This window comes from Hordeum vulgare, chromosome 4H (genome assembly GCF_904849725.1).
Source record: "Hordeum vulgare subsp. vulgare chromosome 4H, MorexV3_pseudomolecules_assembly, whole genome shotgun sequence".
Classification (NCBI taxonomy): domain Eukaryota; kingdom Viridiplantae; phylum Streptophyta; class Magnoliopsida; order Poales; family Poaceae; genus Hordeum; species Hordeum vulgare.
The window spans coordinates 18,030,032-18,038,782 of record NC_058521.1 but is presented as its reverse complement, the minus strand read 5'-3'; positions in this window follow the sequence as shown (position 1 = coordinate 18,038,782).

Below are 8,751 nucleotides of genomic sequence, written 5' to 3'. Positions count from 1 at the left end.
ACATATACCGCAATGTTTTGGGGTCCGAGGTCAATTTAAAATGTTCCATGAACCGTGTGCATGGCTATCGAGACGTCGCAAAAACTATTTGATTTTGCCGTTTGGCCAGTTTCGCGGGTTATATCACACTGTTTTGGGGTCCCGGGTCGATTTTTGATGCTCCTTGAACCCTGTGCACTGCTATTGAGACTTCCCAAACACTTGGTCTTTTTGTCATTTCGGGCCAGTTTCATGGGCTATAGCGCACCGTTTTGGAGTCCCGGGTCGATTTTTTATGCTCCTTGGACCCAGTGCATGGATATCGAGACGTCGCAAAAAACGGTGTTTTTGTCCTTTCGGGCCAGTTTCGTGGGCTATACCGCATTGTTTTGGGGTCCCAGATCAATTTTTGATGCTTCCATGAACCTTGTGCACTACTATCCAGACTTCCTAATAACTCGGTGTTATTGTCGTTTCGGGCTAGTTTCTTTGGCTATAGCACACTCTTTTGGGGTCCTCTCGATTTTTGAGGTTGCATGAACCTTGTGCAGGGCTATCGAGACGTCACAAAACTCTTTGTTTTTGTCGATTCACGCCAGTTTCATGGGCTATAGCGCACTGTTTTGGGGTCCCGGGTCGATTTTTGATGCTCCATGAACCTGGTGCACGACTATCGAGACATCCCAAAAACTCGGTGTTTTTGTCGATTCGGGCAAGTTTCGTGAGCTATGATGCACTGTTTTGGGGTCTCGGGTCAATTTTTGATGCTGCATGAACCGTTTGCACGGCTATCGAGACGTCACAAAAATTCGTGGGCTATAGTGAATATTTTAGGGTCTTGGGTCGATTTTTGATGCTGCATGAACCGTGTGCATGACTATCGAGACGTTGCAAAAACTCGGTGTTTTTGTCATTTCGGACGAGTTTCGTGGGCTATAGCGTACTGTTTTGGGATCCCGGGTCGATTTTTGATGCTCCATGAACCCTATGCACGGCTAACGAGACATCCCAAAAACTCATTGTTTTTTGTCGTTTCGGACAATTTCGTGGGGCTATAGCGCACTGTTTTTGGGTCCCGGATTGATTTTTATGCTCCATGAACCGTGTGCACGGCTATCGAGACATCACAAAAACTCTTTGTTTTGGTCATTTCGGTCCAATTTCGTGGGCTATACCGCACTATTTTGGGGTCCCGGGTCAATTTTTGGTGTTCTATGAACCCTGTGCACGGCTATCGAGACGTTGCAAAAACTCGTTGATTTTGTCGTTTGGGCCAGTTTCGTGGGCTATAGCATACTGTTTTGGGGTCCCGAGTTAATTTTGTATGCTCCTCGAACTATGTGCACTACTATCAAGACTTCATGGGCTATAGCGCACTTTTTTTTGTTCCCGGATCGATTTTTGATACTCCATGAACCGTGTGCACAGCTATCGAGACATCGCAAAAACTCTTTGTTTTTGTCAGTTCGGGCCAGTTTCATGGGCTCTCGGGTCAAATTTTGACGTTCCATGAACCCTGTGCACGGCTACCAAGATGTCGCAAAAACTCATTGTTTTATTGCTGGGGGCAGTTTCGTGTGCTATAACGCACTGTTTTGGGGGTCCCGGGTCGATTTTTGATGCTGCATGAACCCTGTGCACGGCTATAGAGACGTCGGAAAAACTCATTGTTTTTGTCGTTTCAAGTCACTTTCTTGGGCTATAAGTCACTGTTTTGGGGTCCCGGGTCGATTTTCGATGCTCCATGAATCCTGTGCACGGCTACCGAAACTTCGCAAAAACTCTGTGTTTTTGTCGTTTTTGGCCAGCTTCTTGGGCTATATCGCACTCTTTTGGAGTCCCCTCGATTTTTGAGGCTGCATGAACCTTGTGCACGGCTATCGGGACTTCGCAAAAACTCTTTGATTTTTGTTGATTCGGGCCAGTTTCATGGGCTATAACGCACTATTTTGGGGTCCCTGGTCGATTTTTGATGCTGCATGAACCGTGTGCACAGCTATCGAGACATCGTAAAAACTCCCCGTTTTTGTCATTTCGGGCCAGTTTAGTGGGTTATAGCGCACTGTTTTTGGATTCCGGATCGATTTTTGATGCTGCATGAACCCTGTGCACGGCTTTCAAGAAGTCGCAAAAACTTAGCATTTCGGGCCAGTTTTTCTGATTTTGGGCTAGTTTCGTGGGTTATAGCGCAGTGTTTTGGTGTTCCGGGACGAATTTTGATGCTCCATGAACCGTGTGCACGACTATCAAGACATCACAAAAACTTGGCGTTTTTGTTGTTTTGAGCGTGTTTCGTAAAAAAACCGGGTTGAGTTTTTATGCTCCATGAACCGTGTGCATGGCTATCGAGACGTTGCAAAAACACGTTGTTTTTTGTCGTTTCGCGTGAGTTTCGTCGGCTACAACGCATTGTTTTGGGTTCCCGGGTCGTTTTTTATGCTCCCTCGACCCTGTGAAGTCTATCAAGACATCCCAAAAACTCGGTGTTTTTGTCGTTTCGGGCTAGTTTTGTGGGCTATAGCACATTGTTTATGGTGCCGGGTTGATTTGTGATGCTCCATGAACCCTGTGCACGACTATCGAGACATCGCAAAAACTCGTTGTTTTTCTCGTTTCGGGCCAGTTTCGTGCTATAGCGCACTGTTTTGGGGTCCCGGGGCGATTTTTGATGCTCCAAGAAACGTGTGCACGACTATCGAGATGTCGTAGAAAAGCTCGTTGTTTTTATTGTCTCGGGCCAGTTTCGTGGGCTATAACACACTGTTTTCGCGTCCCGGGTCGATTTTTGATGCTCCATGAACCATGTGCATGACTATCAAAACGTCGCAAAATTTCGTATTTTTTATCGTTCGGGAATGTTTCGTGGGCTATATACCGCACTATTTTGGGGTCCCGTGTCGATTTTTATGCTCCATGAACCGTGTGTACAGCTATCGAGACATTGCAAAAACTCGTTGTTTTTGACGTTTCGGGCCAGTTTCATTAGCTATAACCCACTGTTTTTGGGGTGCTCGGTATATTTTTGATGTTGCATGAACCCTGTGCACGGCTATCGAGATGTTGGAAAAACTCGTAGTTTATGTTGTTTGGCGCGAGTTTCTTGGGCTATAACGCACTCTTTTAGGGTCCCAGGTCAATTTTTGATGCCCGTGAACCCTTTGCACGGCTACCGAGACGTCACAAAAACTCGGTGTTTTGTCATTTCGGGCGAGTTTCTTGGGCTATAACGCACTCTTTTGGGGTCCCGAGTCGATTTTTTAGGTTGCATGTACCTTGTGCACGTCTATCAAGACGTCGCAAAAACTCTTTGTTTTGTCGATTCACGCTAGTTTTGTGTGCTATAATACGCTATTTTGGGTTCCTGATCGATTTTTGATGCTCCATGAACCCTGTGCACAGCTATTGAGACGTCGTAGAAACTCTGTGTTTTTTCGTTTCGCGCCAGTTTCGTGGGCTATAACGCACAATTTTGGGGTCCCGGGTCGATTTTGATGCTCCATGAACCCTGTGCATGGCTATCGAGACATCCAAAAAACTCGGTGTTTTTGTCGTTTCGGGCCAATTTCATGGGCTATATCGCACTGTTTTGGGGTCCCGGGTCAATTTTGATACTCCTTGAACCGTGTGCACGACTATCGAGACATCGCAAAAACTTAGCGTTTTTGTCGTTTTTAGCCTGTTTCGTGGGCTATAGCGCATTGTTTTGGGGTCCCGGTTGATTTTTGATGCTCCATGAACCCTTTGTATGGCTGTCGAGACATCGCAAAAACATGTTGTCTTCGTCGTTTCACGCCAGTTTCCTCGAGTACAACGCACTGTTTTGGGGTCCCGGATCATTTTTTATGCTCCATCAACCTTGTGCACTCTATCAAGTCATCCCAAGAACTCAGTGTTTTTGTCGTTTCGGGCTAGTTTCGTGGGCTATAGCGCACTATTTGGGGTCCCTGGTCGATTTTTGATACTCGACGAACCCTGTGCACGGCTAAAAGACATCGGAAAAACTCGGTGTTTTTGTCATTTCACGCCAGTTTCGTGTGCTATAACCACTACTGGGAAAACAATTTTCAACGACGGTACATGTGGTCGTTAAAGGTCGGATTGTCGTCGTTAGAGGTCATTAACGACCACAATCTACTGCTCGTAGTAGGCCCCGTCGTTAAAAGTATAACGACCACATACCTTTTGTGGTCGTTATTCTTATAACGACGGGATGATGTGTGGTCGTCAATCGCAAGTTAATAACGACCACAATTATATTATTAACGACCACTTATGTGGTCGCTAATAATTCTATTATTCTAAACAAAGAATCATCACCGCCTACTCACTTCACACTTTGATATGCTTAGAGAACTACCTATATTTAATATAACTTTTCATTCAACGATAACTTTATGCCGCATCCAACATTTCAATTGTAACATCCACATTAATATAGAAACAAAAGAATCTGAATTGAAAGGAAGATAGCCGCTTTTATTAATAGAAATACAAATATTCTGACATACAATTCTGAAATAAAAATATCATTTAAGAAACTTGAGTCAAAAAGCACTCCTTATATGAATGTACTTTATCATATCTATGTGGAAAATAAGCAGCTAGAAAATAAAATATTTATTAATCTTCAATCAAATAACACCATCGTTGTTTGAATGGATGTCATTCTTCATCACCAATTACAATGCCTCCAGATCCTTCTATATACTACGGTTGGGCCATTAGTCCTATAAAATGTTGAGTACTTTATGAAAGTTAGTCCTCATAAATAAATTGGCACACAGTATAATAGCATATAAAATTGATGTATAAACTTCATCATATCATTTCACATGTCACTATAATTGCTGGCATCAACTTCATCGATAATAGCTGCAATATTATGAGTAACTTGAAAATAATAAAGCGTAGGAACAATTCTTGGTATAGCACATGATACTTAGAAACTCGCTTTTGGAATCATCTCCATTCCAATATGAACTAAATAAGATTGGTGTATATGTTGGCGCATCATTTCCATCTATGAAAATAAGCAACCACATTATACCATCTAGTAGAATTGAATAATATTTTATGGTTACATGGTACCTTTTGTATTTAACTTGTACTTTTTCCAGAGTTCCACATCTTGCATATGAGGGCTGTGAGTGACCCTTTTTCTGCTGAAATTTCTTAATTGACTTGATTTGCAAGGACTGCCTAGCAATACCTTGGTGCACCAGTCCAGACTTATTCAACTCTGAGTAGCATCTTTTCCTAGCTAATAATATGAAGTTTCCATACGTGTGATGACTCATTGCGATAACCTATATATATATAGCGTTAGTTTGAAGTGTGCACAAAGGCTATACAGAGTATAATTAATAAATTAATTAAATGAATTCTGATCTATTGAAAATGAATTACTGGATGCTAAATCATATAAAGTATTTTCTCTGTAAAAAGTATAAAAGCATTTAAGTCACTATGGAGGGAGTAAATACATAACTACTTGTGTCACTGTTTATTACTCCCTTAGTCTCATAGTGTAAGATGTTTTTTGAAATGTTCCATGAACCGTGTGCATGGCTATCGACACGTCGCAAAAACTATTTGATTTTGCCGTTTGGGCCAGTTTCGTGGGTTATATCACACTGTTTTGGGGTACCGGGTCGATTTTTGATGCTCCTTGAACCCTGTGCACTGCTATTGAGACTTCCCAAAAACTTAGTCTTTTTGTCATTTCGGGCTAGTTTCATGGGCTATAGCGCACCGTTTTGGAGTCTCGGGTCGATTTTTGATGCTCCTTGAACCTAGTGCACGGATATCGAGACGTCGCAAAAACTCGGTGTTTTTGTCCTTTCGGGCCAGTTTCGTGGGCTATACCGCATTGTTTTGGGGTCCCAGATCAAATTTTTGATGCTTCCATGAACCTTGTGCACTACTATCCAGACTTCCTAATAACTCGATGTTATTATCGTTTCGGGCCAGTTTCTTTGGCTATAGCACAGTCTTTTGCGGTCCCCTCGATTTTTGAGGCTGCATGAACCTTGTGCAGGGCTATCGAGACGTCACAAAACTCTTTGTTTTTGTCGATTCACGCCAGTTTCATGAGCTATAGCGCACTGTTTTGGGGTCCCGGGTCGACTTTTGATGCTCCATGAACCTCGTGCACGGCTATCGAGACATCCCAAAAACTCGGTGTTTTTGTCGATTCGAGCGAGTTTCGTGAGCTATGACGCACTGTTTTGGGGTCCCGGGTCAATTTTCGATGCTGCATGAACCGTTTGCACGGCTATCGAGACGTCACAAAAATTCGTGGGCTATAGCGAATATTTTAGGGTCCCGGGTCGATTTTTGATGCTCCATGAACCGTGTGCATGACTATCGAGACGTTGCAAAAACTCGGTGTTTTTGTCATTTCAGACGAGTTTCGTGGGCTATAGCGTACTGTTTTGGGATCCCGGGTCGATTTTTGATGCTCCATGAACCCTGTGCACGGCTAACGAGACATCCCAAAAACTCATTGTTTTTTGTCGTTTCAGACAATTTCGTGGGGCTATAGCGCACTGTTTTTGGGTCCCGGATCGATTTTTATGCTCCATGAACCGTGTGCACGCCTATCTAGACGTCACAAGAACTCTTTCTTTTGGTCATTTCGGTCCAATTTCGTGGGCTATACCGCAATATTTTGGGGTCCCGGGTCAATTTTTGATGTTCTATGAACCCTCTGCACGGCTATCGAGACGTTGCAAAAACTCGTTGATTTTGTCGTTTGGGCCAGTTTCGTGGGCTATAGCATATTATTTTGGGGTCCCGGGTCGATTTTGTATGCTCCTCGAACCATGTGCACTACTATCAAGACTTCATGGGATATAGCGCACTATTTTTTGTTCCTGGATCGATTTTTGATACTACATGAACCCTGTGCACAGTTATCGAGACATCGCAAAAACTCTTTGTTTTTGTCATTTCGGGCCAGTTTCATGGGCTCTCACGTCAAATTTTGATGTTCCATGAACCCTGTGCACGGCTATCGAGATGTCGCAAAAACTCATTGTTTTATCGCTCGGGGCAGTTTCGTGTGGTATAACGCACTATTTTTGGGGTCCTGGGTCGATTTTTGATGCTGCATGAACCCTGTGCACGGCTATAGAAACGTCGGAAAAACTCATTGTTTTTGTCGTTTCAGGCCACTTTCTTGGGCTATAATGCACTGTTTTGGAGTCCCGGGTCGATTTTCGATGCTCCATGAATCCTGTGCACGACTACCGAGACTTCGCAAAAACTCTGTGTTTTTGTCGTTTTTGGCCAGTTTCTTGGGCTATATCGCACTCTTTTGGATTCCCCTCGATTTTGAGGCTGCATGAACCTTGTGCACGGCTATCGGGACTTCGCAAAAACTCTTTGATTTTTGTCGACTCGGGCCAGTTTCATGGGCTATAACGCACTGTTTTGGGGTTCCTGGTCGATTTTTGATGCTCCATGAACCGTGTGCACGGCTATCGAGACATCGTAAAAACTCCTTGCTTTTGTCATTTCGGGCCTTTTTAGTGGGTTATAGCGCACTGTTTTGGGATTCCGGATCGATTTTTGATGCTCCATGAACCCTGTGCACGACTTTCAAGAAGTCGCAAAAACTTGGCGTTTCGGGCCAGTTTTTCTGATTTCGGGCTAGTTTCGTGGGTTATAGCGCAGTGTTTTGGGGTTCCGTGACGAATTTTGATGCTCCATGAACCGTGTGCACGACTATCAAGACATCACAAAAACTTGGCGTTTTTGTTGTTTTGAGCGTGTATCGTAAAAAACCGGGTTGAGTTTTTATGCTCCATGAACCGTGTGCATGGCTATCGAGACGTTGCAAAAACACGTTGTTTTTGTCGTTTCGCGCGAGTTTCGTCGGCTACAACGCATTGTTTTGGGTTCCCGGATCGTTTTTTTATGCTCCCTCAACCCTGTGCACTCTATCAAGACATCCCAAAAACTCGGTGTTTTTGTCGTTTCGGGCTAATTTTGTGGGCTATAGCACACTGTTTTGGGGTGCCGGGTTGATTTTTGATGCTCCATGAACCCTGTGCATGACTATGGAGACGTCGCAAAAACTCGTTGTTTTTCTCGTTCGGGCCAGTTTCGTGCTATAGCGCACTGTTTTGGGGTCCCGGGTCGATTTTTGATGCTCCAAGAAACGTGTGCACGGCTATCGAGATGTCGTAGAAAAGCTCGTTGTTTTTATCGTTTCGGGCCAGTTTCGTGGGCTATAACGCGTTGTTTTCGCGTCCAGGGTCGATTTTTGATGCTCCATGAACTGTGTGCACGACTATCAAACCGTCGCAAAAACTCGTAATTTTTTGTCGTTCGGGACAGTTTCGTGGGCTATACCGCACTATTTTGGGTTCCCGTGTCGATTTTTATGCTACATAAACCGTGTGTACAACTATCGAGACATTGCAAAAACTCGTTGTTTTTTAGGTTTCGGGCCAGTTTCATTAGCTATAACCCGTAGTTTATGTTGTTTGGCGCGAGTTTCTTGGGCTATAACGCACTCTTTTGGGGTCCCGGGTCAATTTTTGATGCCCGTGAACCCTTTGCACGGCTACCGAGACGTCACAAAAACTCGGTGTTTTGTCGTTTCGGGCCAGTTTCTTGGGCTATAACGCACTCTTTTGGGGTCCCGAGTCGATTTTTAGGCTGCATGTACCTTGTGCACGGCTATCAAGACGTCACAAAAACTCTTTGTTTTGTCGATTCAGGCTAGTTTTGTGTGCTATAACGCGCTGTTTTGGGTTCCTGATC